This window comes from Equus quagga, chromosome 7, assembly GCF_021613505.1.
Source record: "Equus quagga isolate Etosha38 chromosome 7, UCLA_HA_Equagga_1.0, whole genome shotgun sequence".
Classification (NCBI taxonomy): Eukaryota; Metazoa; Chordata; class Mammalia; order Perissodactyla; family Equidae; genus Equus; species Equus quagga.
In genome coordinates, this window is record NC_060273.1 from 59,225,410 (window position 1) to 59,241,441 (window position 16,032).

Here is a 16,032-nt window from a genome sequence, read left to right on the forward strand (position 1 = left end):
AAGTTTCATCATTCTTGTGGTTTTCAATAACAGCAAAAGTATATTTTACGTGTTTGCACCCCAGTGTTTGTCTCAAGGTTGATTGAAGCAGGGAGCCAGAGAAAGCGTTCTCCTGTGTCACTGATAGTACCTGGGGAGATTTTATTTCCCTCTGTTTGGGAAATGGAAAATAAAATATAGAAGCCTAAATTTCTCTTTTGAAAAGCCTAAGCTAGGTGTTAGGGGACAACAATGTCTGAATTAACTCTTCTTCTGGCCCCTTCCTTTAATCCTCCCCAGAAATAAGGATATCTAGAAGATAATGAAGACACACCATGAGGACGGAGGCATGTAAAATGATGTCAGGGTTCAGAATGTGTTGGAAGTGTGTGTGTGTGTGTGTGTGTGTGTGCGCATGTGCACGCTCATGTTTAAATAGGAGAACCAGCACTCACTGGATTCCTAGTGTCTGACAGGTTCCTTGCACTGGACATTTATACCATCCTTTTTCACCCTCAGACAGGCAAGATAAGGAAGAAGAGACTTTCTTACCCCTCTCATGGCAAAGTTTTTTTTTTTTTTTTAAAGGAAGATCAGCCCTGAGCTAACGTCTTCTGCCAATCCTCCTCTTTTTGCTGAGGAAGGCTGGCCCTGAGCTAAATCCGTGCCCATATTCCTCTACTTTATATGTGGGATGCCTACCACAGCATGGCTTGCCAAGCGGTGCCATGTCCACACCCGGGATCCAAACTGGCAAATCCCAGGCTGCCGAAGCGGAACGGGCGCACTTAACTGCTGCACCACCGGGCGGCCCCTCATTTTTGTAAAGTTTTTTAACAAGCAAAAAAAAAGATAAAGTGCAAAGTTAAGGTCCTATTGTATCCCATGTTGGCCCTTCTCCGACTCCTCAGATTATCAGTATTTTGTGAGAAGTTCCAGAAATTTCTATGTATACAAGGAAAAAATATATACACGCTCTTTTCACAAATGAGAATTATAACGTGCAAAGGGGAATCATATTATAGATATTGTTATCCAAACTGCTTTTCTTCGCTTTGCAATATAAATGAGATATTTTCCATGTCGGTATGTATATATATATATAGACTTACCTTATTCTTTCTAGAGGCTTCATGGCATGCCGTTGCATGGATTTACTGTACTAAATTTAGCTACTTCCTTATTCAGCACTGTAATACCTTCTGTACGTATCTTTGAACACGTTTCTAGGGATACATTTATAGCAATGGAATTACTGGTTTTACATGTTGAAAATTTAAATCCAAGAAAAGTGCATCAATTTATCCTCCCACAAGTGAGAAATTTTCATTTTTTTAAAAAATTTATATTGTTTTAGTTTTATGGGCAAAAAAGGGATTAATTTTCAATTTTTTCTTTTAAATAATAATGATATTGCTCATCTTAAAGAGGTTTTTTTTTTCTTTTTTTTGAGGAAGATCAGCCCTGAGCTAACATCTGCTGCCAATCTTCCTCTTCTTGCTGAGGAAGACTGGCCCTGAGCTAACATCCATGCCCATCTTCCTCTACTTTATATGTAGGACGCCTACCACAGCATGGCTTGCCAAGCGATGCCATGTCCACACTCGGGATCTGAATCAGCAAACCCTGGGCCGCCAAAGCGGAAGGTGTGCTCTTAACCGCTACACCACTGGGCCGGCCCCAAGAGGTTGTTTTATACACATTACTGAGGTTAGGGCTCTTTGCATTGTATTGGTTGCATCCTAAACTGTTTCCATACTTAGGGTCGCCAAAGAAGCCAGACTGGAGACGGCAGAGAGTATGGGTTTGCATGAACTGTGGCTGCTCCATCAAGCAGGCTGATTACTGAGGAAACATCATCACAAACTTCGCCCGGGTGACTCATCACCCAGATCCCACAGAGGTAATATAGTAACTTACATTACACAGCCTTTTGGCTATTTAGTCGGCTGTGCGAGATCAATGGTGCCCACTTTCTTTGCTGGATTTTGCTTTGGGAAAGAGATTTATTGGTTAGACCTCACATTACAATGCAGTCAGGGGCTTTGGGACTTGATTCTCAATACTCAGAAGCCTAGAGAAAAATTATTTAACATCTTGGCCTCAGGTAACAATATCTACTTCACGGAGTTGGATCAGGCATCAAATTCTATGGGGATATACTACTGTCCACTGCTTTAACTATCCTTCATGTCATTTATTTATTTTCTGAGGCTTTACTTGGTATTGGATGGTGAAAAGCTTGTGGCTGGAGATAAACCAAAGTGGCAATTTTAAGAGGCATGTGAAATGTAAATGTAACTGATCATGCATGTGGATTATTAGATGTAAAATGTATAATATAGCTTTATATATGTACTGTTACCTGGATTGGGCTCATGTGCTATAATTAGGATTTTAAAATTTATTACTATCATATTCATGAACTTCAGATAGTCTGACTAGTTTATATTCTCTAAACAGTTCTTGTTTTACTCTTTTATCAGATTCCACTCTTAAAATTCACTGCATGGTCTCTGCAGACAAGAAGCAAAGGTTCTGTACTGCCACAGCCTTTCAGTGAAAACACAGAGAATCTACATTTTGCCTCATTTTTCTCTTAGACTGCCAGTATGTTTTATAGTCTCCCACAGACTTTTCTTCTTCAAAGATATTTTCAAGTTTAATAATTTATTTTTAAGAAGTCAGATAATTTTCAGGTAATAAAATTCTGGATTCCTACAGACTTTAAAAGAAATACAAATAATTTGAAACAAATCTCATATGTAGAGCCATTTACCACATCTATCTAAAAATTACAGCTACCCATTTGCTGGTTGCATTATTATGGAATTGCTAATATTACCTACTTTTCAAAAGCATTAAGACAGTCTTGTTTGGACTTGATGTTATTTGCTAAAAAACAATAGGGCATGTATCTCGTTATGGTGGTTTAAAAATGAAGTATATTTTATGGAAAATGGGGCATTTTAAAAATTAATCTTAACAGAGAAGTCATTTCTCATATAAATATCTTATAACTTCACACTGTGTAGTGTTGGAGTTTTTCCTGGTAATTTATGGTTTTGAGATCTATAAGTCTTAGTTAAATGCACTGATCTGAAGATTTCTTAGCTTTCATTATAAGGATACACAGACCAAAAAATATCACGTGTCTTATGGTATTCTATGTAGTGCATTTAGTCTGGTCAAATGGAATCATCTACTTCAAAAGCCATTGTGAAAGAAAACTAAAAAAGAATAAATTGCATGTAATTGTGGTAAAGAATACGATTTTACTGATCAGTTAGAAAATACCAAAGGGATACTTACTCTCTGTGCCTGTGTAATCAATGGTGGGTTAGTAATATTATCTTGTATAAGAAAGAATATTTTAAAAATGTATTAAATTGTTCTTTACAGAAGGGCGTAAGATCATTGTGTAACATCTCTTAATTCCTGCTGGAGAGAGACTGTTCCTGGGCAGAACCATTTCTATAGTCTATGCATGTATTCAGCCAGCATTTGTTGAAGCTGTGTTCTTCATATGCTCTCTGCTAGGTAGAATTTGAGGTGGACCATGTTAGTGGTAAAAAGATCAGTAAAGCTTAAGGATTTTACAAGCTTGAGGATGAGAAATAACAGAGAGGCAATCGTGTAAGCAATATGTGACAATACAGAGAAGAATGAGAAGCAGTCATCAAAGGTAAAAATGACACAATAATAAGTGCTAATATTAGCATAGCATTTCTGATTCCCCCTTATTAGCTAAGGAATTGTCTCCCAGTGGGTGTTAGGTCATCTCCCCAACATCCATTACCCTCTCGTTTCCCATCTCACACTTACTGTGCAGTTTATGGATAGAAAGTGGTTTTCCAGGGTTGGTAATTCCCTCTCCTGTGCTCTAGTGATTGGTTCATTTGAGCAGGTCCGAGCCGATGAGGAATTCCTCTGCTCCAGGCAATGGTTCGGGTACGGGCTTGTTATCCATATCTGGACAATGGGGCATGAGAGGTTTTCTGATAATGTCTGGAAAAGTTCTCCTTCACTATTCTGGGAGAGATTTTTGAAGCAATCATTTTGTCCCCTCTTTGTCTTGGTTAAGGAAACCTATAACCCAATGATAGCTTCTCATAACCATGAGGGAAAACCAGCTTAAACTGAATCTGACACCTTAGAAGGCAGAGCTGAAGGAGAGGGAAAGAAATTAGATCCTTGATCCTGTGGTTGAACTACTGAATCAAACCAAGCCTGAAGCCTACTTTTCCTCTGGACTTCGAGATAAGTGAGCCAATAAAACACTTTTGTTTTATATGTCAGAAGAAGTTGGCTTTTCTCTTACCTTCAACCAGTCTAAATTGTACCCAGGAGTTATCTTTTTAAATCTTCATAGCAACTCTATGAAATAGATTATATTGTTGTCGTCATTTTATGGATGAGGAGGCTGAGGCCTAGAATAGGTAAATCGTTTGACCTGAACCACAAAAGCAGTAAGTGGTAAAGCCAGGACTTTACCTAAGTAGTTCAATCCAGAAACCTTATTCCTAAGCACTATATCCTACTGCATGCTGTGCAGTGGGGATGCAGAGAGAATGTCACTCAAGTTGTAGGAAAATTATCACAATGCTGGGAGAGTTGGATCTGGGCCTGTAGGTGGAACACAAATCAACGATAGAGGGAAATGAAGCAACAGCTTTGGAGTGGAGGAGATAAAGTACCTGTGGCTGAGGTCTAGTTCCTGTGTAGTCCCTCAGGGGGATACGGGGAGACTGGACCAATAGGAAAGCTTGGGGGTCTCCCAGAGTTTAGAAGACAAAGAGCAAGATCAGAAGAGAATGGCATAACCAGACAGAGGAAGTTAAAGGAGGGAGGAGTCCTGGAAAGGAAATGGTGAAACAGTGGAAGAAGCAGAAATATTGCGATTGATACAGACCTACCTCTAGTTCCTAAAATATTGGGATGATGGGACTACAAATGGGTTATGGGGGAACAAAAGAGATGACATCACCAGGATCTGTGTACCCATAAGACTTCAGTATTGTCATTATCAGGGAAAGCTAGGTTTCAGCTTAGGACAGAAACTAGAGGAAGTATTGCCAGAAAGCTTGAGTGAGAATGTGTCCCCAGGTGTTCAGAAGACCACAGCGAAGGATTGCTAGGGGAAGGGAGGGGGGACGGGGAGCATGATCGAGCTGGGAAGAACGCAAGTTGGAGAGGGCCGGTGGGCTGGAAGCAGGTGCGTTTTGGTCAATGCATCAAAATGAACTAGATGGGGAATTGTGGGATGGAAGAGGCTGTTTCCACATTGAACTGCTTCCCAGCTTGCATTTATATAGGTGGACTCCTTTACAGTTCTGACTGCCAGTGCATCACGGCCTGCTGGCAGAAGGGAACTAAGTGGCTATGGCAACCTGACAAACCTCAAACAGTATTAATATTCACAAACATATGGAGGCTGCAATCCTTTAAAGACAGCAATAACATCAGCAGTGGCAGCAGCAATAACAACCACCACAGTAATTTGTAACTCTCACCTCTGGAGAAGCACAGAGCTGCGTATATTATTTTTTAATAATCAATCACAAATTAACCAATTGCTACAATCCTTAAACCTGTTTTTCCCTGTAGCTTGTCATTATCTGTAGACGTCAAAACAAGTAAAATAAATGGACTAGATTTACTGAAGATGTTTGTTGATAATAATTGTTCCCCTAAAAAAATTAAAAACTGTATGAGTCTGACAGCAAAAGCTCTTTTCTAGGCTGTTACTTTAAAATATCTTTTTTATCTTTGAATATCGGTAGAGATTTTTAAACTCTGCCTTGCTCCTTTTCTGATTCATCAAATTCAGTGCTTCACCTGGAGAACTGGTTAAAATTTGCTGGGGGGGGGGGGGTGGTGCAAGTAAAAATGCATATTCCCGGGTCCTACCTTAGAGATGTGGATTCCTCAGGGCTGGAGTAGGGCCCAGGAATCTGCAGGTTAAGTGATCTACCCAAGTGATTCTGATGCTGGGGTGCTAGGTAAGGCTGTGACAAATAGCTCAAGTCTTCTTGGTAGCCTGGAGGCTGGAGCTTAGGATAGGGAGGTGTATATCTATGCTCTGAAAGTTGTTTTAGTTCTTTTCTCTAACCCTCATTTCTTTCCTCTTCATCACAAACCTTTAGTCCTTGAGATAGAATGTTATGGAAAGAATGCAGGGAACTGGAATGAGATCTGGATTTACTAAAGGTGAACTCTTGACAGAGGCAGGTAAATTCGTTGTGAGTCTCAGTTTCTCCATCTGTGAAATGGCCCTAGGAATCTTCCTCAGAATTCTGGAGATGATGTTCAGAGAGTGCTGTATTTAAAACCTAGTACATGGTAAATGCTTAAACATTACTTTTATGATGACCTTGATTTCTACTTTGCACTAACTTGTTGTACCTGCCTGTGGGGTTGCCAGCTCCGAAGTGTTTGTTTATGGAGGATTGCGTGGGCTTGTATGCACACTAGGGGAATTTTTCTGTTCTTTTACTCCCCGTTTTCCCTTTCCCTTTGGCTCTGAATTAAGGCACATCAGTGAGGAGCTAAGCCCCGTCATGAGTGTAGAAAGGGCAGTGTTATTAGACTGACAGCCCAGCGAAGACCAGGCAGGCAGTGAGATTCTTGGAAACCCCTGATCCTGTGCAGGGTGCTAAGCAGGAAGAGCAAATGGCAGAATAAGGGTATGGTGTCTGTCTGCATTTGTGTTGTCTGTTGGGGGCACTCAGCAGGAGAAGCAGACACTGTTAGCTGTTTCATATCTGCCTTTCCTTCCTGAAAGTCAGCAAGGTGGGGTCCGGTTAGGGACAGAGGTTAGAAAAGGGTTTTCCTGTTACGTTGTCCTTTCTGTGCTCTGTGTCCCCTCTGTGTACTATAGACACAGAGACTTGGTGAAATGCTGGAGAGTTAAGTCACGCTCTAAGTTCTGTATGTACTGCGGTGAATTCTACAAAACCTGTTACCTATCCAGTGTTTTGTCATGGTGGGGGCTTCTAGTTTCAGAATTATCATTGAACAGGGATCCCTGGTTCGGAGTAGATACTTGAACTCTTGGCTTGTGTTGGAGGAGGTCACTGAGAGGACGTGACTGCCGGTTGACCCACGAGCTGGACCAGGCAACTGGAGGCTCCTCGCTTCCTCCTCTGTCCTTGCGATGTGCATTGCGCCCACCGTTCCCACAGCTGGAGCTGTTCCAAGGACAGTAATGTGTTGTTGAGACCATTTGGATGATATACGTGACTGAACCCGGTTAAGTTCTCTTTATCAACCTTTCAGTGTCTGGCGGGCAGGTATGGAGTGCTACTCATCTTGCAGCTGCCTGAACAAGCCTCGTATGTAAGTTCCCTTGCTTATTAAACTGGCCACCTACAATCTGGAGTGGTCTCCATCTTTCTTTGGTCTCTCCTTGCCCTCCCTGTGTGGGGGCCAGTTTGTGAACCAACAGCTCGGATCATGGATCCCCAAAAGAGAATTTCTTGGAAATTCTTAGTGTATTTCTTAATGCAGCAATGCCAAGGGGCTTTAACTGTTTTGCCAGAGATTGCAAACTGGCAGCTATGGGCCAAATTCATTCTTTTAAAATGTTTACTTCTTAGCAGCACTGTATTTAGAAAAAGGAATGTCACCAATGCAACCAAACAAACAAAACAACCAGGATATTTCACCTAAAAGTCCATATTTATGGCTTTTCTTGAAAAATCGAAACACAGGGCAATATTGGCCAAGAAGCAGGGAGCAAATGCACCAATTTGGCACAGCTCCTATCTGGCCATTCCTGCTTGGCCTGGACTTCAGCGGCGTTGGGGTTTATGACCTCAGACTTAAGAACACAGCTCTAGACTCAGACTGCCTGGGTGTGAGTACTCACTCTTCCTGTTATCCCGTGTAACTCTCGGTGAGCTAGTTAATCCTCTTTGTGTTGTTTTCTCCCCTGCAAAATAGAGATGATGATAATAATATCTACATTATTGGATTGTTAAGAGAGTTACCTTAAAAGAGGTGAGAGTGTTAAGGTACACATAAAGACTGTAGAACATGGTTAGTGCCAAGGTAGTTAGCTCCTATCATCATCATCATTGTTATTGTTACATCACTGGGTTAGTCAGTTGCTTCGTTAACAGCCTGGCTGATATCTGTGGAGTGATCTCAGACACGCATAGAGAGGATAAATTTTCACCAATTAAATGATTAAAGATTTTATGACTATTTTTTTCTGCTACATAGGAGGATATTCAAAAAATATTCCTACTGAGTGTTACTGCTTATTGAATGAAGAAAAGAGTGAAATGAAAGAGAATAAAGTAGTATATTAGTGCTTTTATTATGAAAAACTTCAAAAATCCAAAAGATTAAAAAAATACTCAGACATTTGTATAACCTCAACCTAGATTCACCAATTAACATTATATTACATTTACTTTCTTTCTCTCTCTTTCAGTGTTTTTCTATTATTTAACTTGCAGGAATCAACTCTTCACCCAAAATTCTTTTGTGTACATCTAAGAAAAAATTTCCCTATAATACTGTTGTTATACCTATGGAAAAAATTCCCAAAATTGCACATATCTTATGTAATTTGTATGTAAATTTCTTCAGTTGTCTTAAAATAATCTTATGTGATTTTTTAAAGAAAAGTCCAATGAATGATCACACATTGTAATGATGGTTAGTCTTTTTTAATCTAGAGGAGTCTATTTCTCTTTTTTTTTTTTTTGCTGAGGAAGATCAACCCTAAGCTAACATCTGTTGTCAATCTTCCTCTATTTTGTATTGGGTCACCACCACAGCGTGGCTGCTGACAAGTGGTGTAGGTCCAGGCCTGGGAACTGAACCCCAGGCCATTGAAGCTGAGTGCCAAACTCAACCACTAGGCCACAGGCCCAGCCCCATAGAGGAATCTATTTTTTTAACATTAAGGTATAATTGACATAAAACTACATGTATTTAATATGTGCAATTTGATAAGTATACAATTTGACATGTATACACTGTGAAACTGTCACCACAATCAAGACAATGAACACATACATCACCCCCAAAAGTTCTTTGTTCCTCTTTCTAATCTTTCCCTTCTTTCCCCTTGCTACTTGCCTCCCCCATCCCCAGGCAACTACTGATTTTCCCGTCTCTGGAGATGTTTTCCTTTTCTAGAATTTCATATACATGGAATCATGCACTATGTACTATTTTGTGTCTGACTTCTTTCCTTCTGCATTGTTATTTTGAGATTCCTTGTTTTTTGTGCATATCAATAGTGCGTTGTTGTATTGCTGTGTAGTATTCCATTTTGTGTATATACCACCATTTGTTTACCCATTTACCTGTTCATGGACATCTGGGTTGTTTCTATTTTTTGGCTATTACAATTAAAGCTGCTTTGCATATTTGTGTGCAAATATATATACGCTTTTGTTTATCTTGAGTATACTTCTAGGATTGGAATGGTGGATTCATATAGTAAGTCTATGTTTAACCTTTTAAGAAATTGCAGAACTGTTTTCCAAAGTGGTTATATTATTTTTCTTTTGCGATAGCAGTGTGAGAATTCCAGTTCCTTCTTGCTAAAAGTTGGTAAAATAAGCTTTTATAAATTTTAGCCCTTTTAATAGTTGTGCTCCTATTTTATTTATTTAAATTTTTTTGGACGTGTGTGTTTGTTTATGTTTCTCGTGACATTGACTGATGAAGAGTTCAAAAAAGTCATCCTGTAGAACACTCCACCTTCAGGAGTTTTTGAAAGTGCTTTCTAGGGTACTACATTGGGCCCTTTTATTTCAGAACCTTTGGTGGCAGTCACTTTATTAGTTCTCTGGTTGTTAACTCCAGGTGAGAATGGATATAAGGTATGAAATATTTTCCCATGGCATGATACTGGGAATTTGTCTTATGAACTTTTATTCTGGGAAAATCCATAGTAAATCCTTTTTTGTTCTGATCCTTAGGAAAGCTCAGATTCCATCCAGCCTTAGACTTCAGTGAGGAATTGAAATATCTTGACTATCATGCCAACTTTGCTTGAGTTGTGTTTTTGTGTGATGGCCTTTACTCCTTTAAGCTAGTATAACAACGATTAATTTCTATAGCAAAAATAATTGTTTTCTTGTCTTAAGACTTCTCTCTCCTTTCCAAAGAAAATTAACAAAACAGAAAAATATTTAAAAGGGCTGGAGTTTCATTTGCTTAATTCCTTACAGTTTGGGTCCTGATTGGGGGAAAAAAAGTGAATTGTGAAATGTTTGCGTGAACTTTCCTGCTTTTGACTAGTTCATTCAGAAAGGATGACCAACTATGTGGTATGAACGCACTTCAGAAACATTGCCTCGTGTGGTAGGCTGTTTAGGAGTATGCCCCCTGCTCATTTAAAAATATGCTTTGGAGTTATGAAAGAAATACCTATCATAAAACTCAGAAACCTCAAAACATGAATAAGAATTTCTTCATTTGTTCACTTTTTACTTTATCTTTCTTTAAAGTTATAAACTCCACAGTTAAAATGAATCCTTGAAGCAAATTAGTAGATATTTAGAGTTCAATATTTAAAACCTGATCTCCAGTCTCTTTAAGCTATTTAGGGTAAAATTCACCCTAATTTTATATATTCTAGACAGTGATGAGTCAGAAATCAGAAAAAGCTTTTTTGCTTAGTGGTATGGAAGTATTTAATAAGCCAGTTATCTTTATGAGCAAACCCACATGGGGTAACCTTGAAAACTGAAAACTGTCAAATCTTTTTGGGATACAACTGTTTACAGGAAAGCTGTAAACTAAAAGAGTGGTCATATAGCAATAAGAATAACCCCTTTCTGTTGTAGGATGAGCCAAATTTTCTAAATGGCAATGGTCATAATATTCTACAACTAGAATGGATATCAGATATCATAATAATAGACTAACGATGATGAGTGCTCCTCTATGTATCAGGATCTAAGCTTTGCTTCCCTTGTTTCATTTAATTCTCTCAGCAGCCCTCGCCCTATGTACTATGATTTCCCCCATTTTAATGAGGAATCTAAAAACGAGAGAGGTTAAGGAACTTGATCAAGGTCATATAACTCATTTGTTTAACATTCTCGTCTTGGAAATATGGGCTGATTAGGTATCTTTCAAGGTCATGTGTAAGTAGCAATTTATTAGAAATTATTTTTTTTTTTCCTTGTTGTTTTTTTTTTAATTGAGATATTTTTGACAAGAAAAACATTATATTAATTTCAGGTGTACAGTATAATAATTCGATATTTGTGTATATTGCAAAATGATCACCACAATAAGTCTAGTTAACATCCATCACTACACAGTTATAAATTTTTTGGCTGTGATAAGAACTTTTAAGATCTACTCTCTTAACTTTGTAATGTGCCGTAAAGTATTAACTATAGTCACCATGCTGTACATGACATCCCCATGACTTATTTATTTTATAACTGGAAGTTTGTACTTTTTTACCACCTTCACCCATTTTGCCCACCCCCAAGCCTTCACCTCTGGCAGCCACCAATTTGTTGTCTGTATCTATGAGTTCAGTTTTTTGTTATTTTAAGTTCCACATATAAGTGAGATCATACAGTATTTATCTTTCTCTGTCTGACTTACTTCACTTAGCGTAATGCCCCCGAGATCCATCCAATTTTCGCAAATGGCAAGATTTCCTTCTTTTTTATGACTAAATAATATTCCACTTTTATTTATATACCACTTTTATTAGAAATTATTTTTGGACATTGGATTTAAAAAGCTAAAGATTCCTGTTGCATAACCTTGTTGCATAAATTGTTGGTTTTCAGACTTTTCATGATTTAATCTGCCTGCTGAGAAATCCTTTTCCTATTGCAAAGGCTTATAATATGTGTAGACTTCAGAGCCTGGCTTGACTACCCTGTAAGATGATTATTGACTGAGCCATAGAAAATTCTGTGTTATTAAAGAAAAATTAAGTGATGTGTTGTGTGAATAACTCTTATGTTGTTGCTGAGGTAGGAGCTAATGCTTGTTAGTATTTTTCTGGTCTCTGTATAGGTCACGTCTATGTCTGATGTGGCAGCAGGCAAGAAAAGGGATAAAGAGAGAATGTACAGGCAGAACAAATAATTTGTCAAACAACTTCCTCTAAGCATAAAAAAGTAATTAATTAAAGTAAATTATCTCAAGTGTCTTGCATTTAATATGAGAACTTCATTAATGGTAATAAGGCTTTGATTAGCTTCCCCTCTAAAGAGACTATTCTGTAGGCAAATGCAGGATGCCTCCTGGCCTTAGTTCATGGTTGCTTTTGGAGCCTGTTGATGTGTACTAATCCCTTCTTTTTAATGTAAAAATCCCATAGGCTATGCAGGTTGTGAGGACTAGCATCCATGGATATGCTCAAGTATTAAAAAGCTTCCCAAAATGCAATATCACAAAAGGATTTTTGGTAAGAGAGTAATAGTAATAATTAATAGTAACAGTAATAGGTTTCTCGTTTTACTCTGGGCTGTTACGGCAATCCTGTAGTGACTTCACTGGTTATAAAGCAAATGGTGTTTCTTATTTGACAGGTGAGGAACATGAACATTAGCGAAGCGACTTGGCCTGGTGACTCTGCTGCCGTGTGCAGAGATGGGATTAAACCCCAGGTCTGCCTCAACCTCCAGGCCCATTCTCTAAATGATTATGCTATACTGTGTCTTCTTCTTCACAATAAAACATAAATGGTAGATTTACCTAAAAATTTTGCCTTTTTAAACAAAAGTTTGTTCTAATTTTCTAAGTTGTAATTAAACTGTCATGCATGCAGGAAATTATAAGTTGGAGAGAAATTATAGGTGCAAACTAATGTGAATTAAAAATACATATTTTGCATTAGTAAGGACCTCAGCAGGAAAGAGATGGCATACTTCTATTGAGTAATTAGAGAAGAGTTTAATAAGGGATTATTATAAGAGTAGAGGTGAGTGTCTTAGTTTGCCCAGGCTGCTGTAACAAAACACCATAGACTGAGTGGCTTAAACAGCAGAAATTTATTTTCTCCCAGTTCTGGAGGCTGGAAGTCTGAGGGCAGGGTGCCAGCATAGTCAGGTTGTGGTGAGGGCTCTCTTCTCGGCTTGCAGAGGACTGCCTTCTCACTATGTCCTCACAGTTGACTTTTAGAGAGACTCAATTCAGTCCTTAGCATTTAGGGAAACCACAGCGGATAGTGAGTGCCCCGAGGCTAGAAACATTGGGGAGTTACCCCTCTTAGGCCTGAAGAAACTGGGGAAGATTTGGCCACTGCTCTGGAGAGAGAGAATGCATCTGGTGAGGGCTACCTGACAGGAGCTCTAAGCATCGTTGGGGAATGCAGCCAGCCAGCAGCAATCCTCTCCCAGAAGGATGCAGGACTTCACTCTTATGCTTCCCTCTGATTTCACCCTATGCTTCCCAGTAACGGAAATAACTGGAAGCTGGAGGGAAAGGAAGTCCATTGATGGAGTCCATACATGTGTAGGGAAGGAAAAATAATTTTTCCTCTACTCTTCTGATTTTTTAGCTGAGACCCTTGTAGTAAAAGACAGATTTACAAGGGAAAAACAAACTGAAGTTTGTTGATGTATATACCTCACGTATACAGGGGAGACACCCAGGGAAAAATGGGGAGCTCCCTGAGGCGGCTTGGAATTCAGACTTAAATACCATCTTAATAGAGAAAAGGGAGGGCAGGTGATAGGCCTCTGAGGGGAGAGTAAATGATTTTTAGGAAAGATGGCTGGGCCCTTAGAAGAAGAGATGGGAGGTATGATTGTTTGTGACAGTTTGTCTGGGTGTGGTATCCACGTCTAGTCTCTTCTCCTGTGGTAAGAGTCAATCTCCTCTAGTTGATGAAACTCCAGGGAGGGGATTTCTGACAATTGAGCTCCTTTTGGAGGATCTGTCTCTAGGCAGTTAAGGGGAGTTCAGAGAAAACCTTTCCCTATATTTGCTGTTTTTGAAGTACCTACAGCTCAAAATAATATACCAAAGTGGCATATTTTGGGGTGGCGTGTCCTGAACTCCTACAGTCAGATTTTGAGGAAGCATATTTTGCTACCCTTCCCATGTCAACTTCTCAAGGCACAGAGCAGAGTGGAAGAGGAAGGAGAGTGGACCTGGAAGGGCAGAGCGAAGATAGCAGGATGTACCTATGGTCTACCTTATCTTCTTATAATTAACCACCTTATCTATGAAACAGACCTTTTTATTCATCAGTCTTCCCTCACATTACTCTCTATGATGTCATTTGTTAATTCCTCCATCTCACTTACTACATGGGAAATTACCTCTTTTATTTATTGTATATGTTGTATTTGTATGACTCCTTTCACTAAGAAGTTTCTAAGGGCAGGGACTGTTGATGTTGTGATCACTGCTCTGGTAGTCATCTTCTTTTCCTTCAGGTCCCAGGGGAGATTGCATTTCCTTGCTTATTGTAGTTGAGTGGGGTTATATGGCTTGTTTCAGCCAATGAGTTATGAGAGAAGTGAGGGAGTCACTTCTAGGCAGAAACAGTTAATCTCTGGTGCAACACACTCTAGAGCTACTTTTTCTCCGTTGTCAGAGTGACCAGCAATGTTTTGGCTGATTGCTGCTCCGTCAGCTGTCACCAGGAGTGAAAAGACCTGAACGGCAGCTATGTGGTATGAAGGAGAAATAGACCTTTGTTTTAACAAGTTAGTAACATTTTGGGATTGTTTGTTAGCAGAATGTAACATAGCCCTATTCTGACAGATCTTTGATTGTGGAAAGAATGAATAAACTTGTCCTTTTAATTTGATCATAAGATTTGTAGAGCCTATGATTTTCCAAGTAGCTAATTTACATAGTTTAGAAACTTTAACTTGTCAATATGTCCTTGTCATGACCTTAAAATTCACAAGTTTAATATTATAGCCTATCTCACAGTAGAAGGATTTCTAAATATAACTCTCATTAGTGTCAACGCTCCTTTGCATATTGGAATGACACTCTAGCCCTTGAAAGTGTAAGTTTGAATGAGAAATACACATGAAAGACAGATCAGAATCAGGCAGGCAGTCTCTCCTGGGAGGACAGGAACTAATTTGAGTTTTGAATTTCTCCTTTTGATGTTCTATTATTCGTAACAACAGTCAGTAATTTGAAGATGGAGAATTGAAGCTGCCTAGGCTTGTTCTATTCTCTTATGTCTGGTCCACTCTTGTTATTCAAATGTGACTTTCATTCATTACTTTTATTTCTTGACAAATAGGTCTATAGACGTGTGCATTGCTTCGTCCTGAATGTTAAGCAGGAAAAAGGTTCTTAGCACAGCAAATTTACAGAAAGTGTGAAAAATTTGAAGTTGAGTCGTGAAAAGCCAAGACCATGCTTTAATTGCTTATTTTACTTCATCTTGCTTTGGGTAAGGTTATTTTTTATTTTATGGATTTAAAGTCGAATCACACTAATAAAAATAGGAACCAACTACAGCTGTTAACCAATGTCTTTTGGAGGGAGAGGGAGGGGATTCTTTATTCATAATAAAGGTACATCCTTCATCTGTCAGTTTCAGTGAAAAACTTACAAACCCACACTTATTCCAGAGATGGGAAAAGTGGGTACAGACATGAGTATGGACTGATAATTTCTCTATTTTGTCCAATGTGTCCAAAGACCACTGTTTAAGTACCCAGCTCAAGAATCATATATACAAGTAGCCAGTGCTTTTCAGAATAAGCTCTATGATATATGAAATATCAAAAGAATTTTCTAAGTGAAGTATTACTGAAGATTAGTGGATATATGCCCCCAAAAGGATTAATAGTAATTAGAATCATATGCATTCCTGGGAATAAGATAATCAAATGAAATTGGGGTGGAAGAGTTGTCAATCATGTAAGGAGAAGTCTGGGTGCTGCATAAAAGATGGACTCATGGTCTAGTAAAGAGAAAGACTTCAGATTTGTTTTGTTTGGTGAAGTTAGGGGAAGAGGCCTTTGAAGGAGGTGTTGTTGTAAGGGTTTCATACATTGGAAACTCAATCCAGTAGGTTCCTGTGAATTAACTTCCATTACATCCAAACCTGGCTGGTTAGACTCCATATAT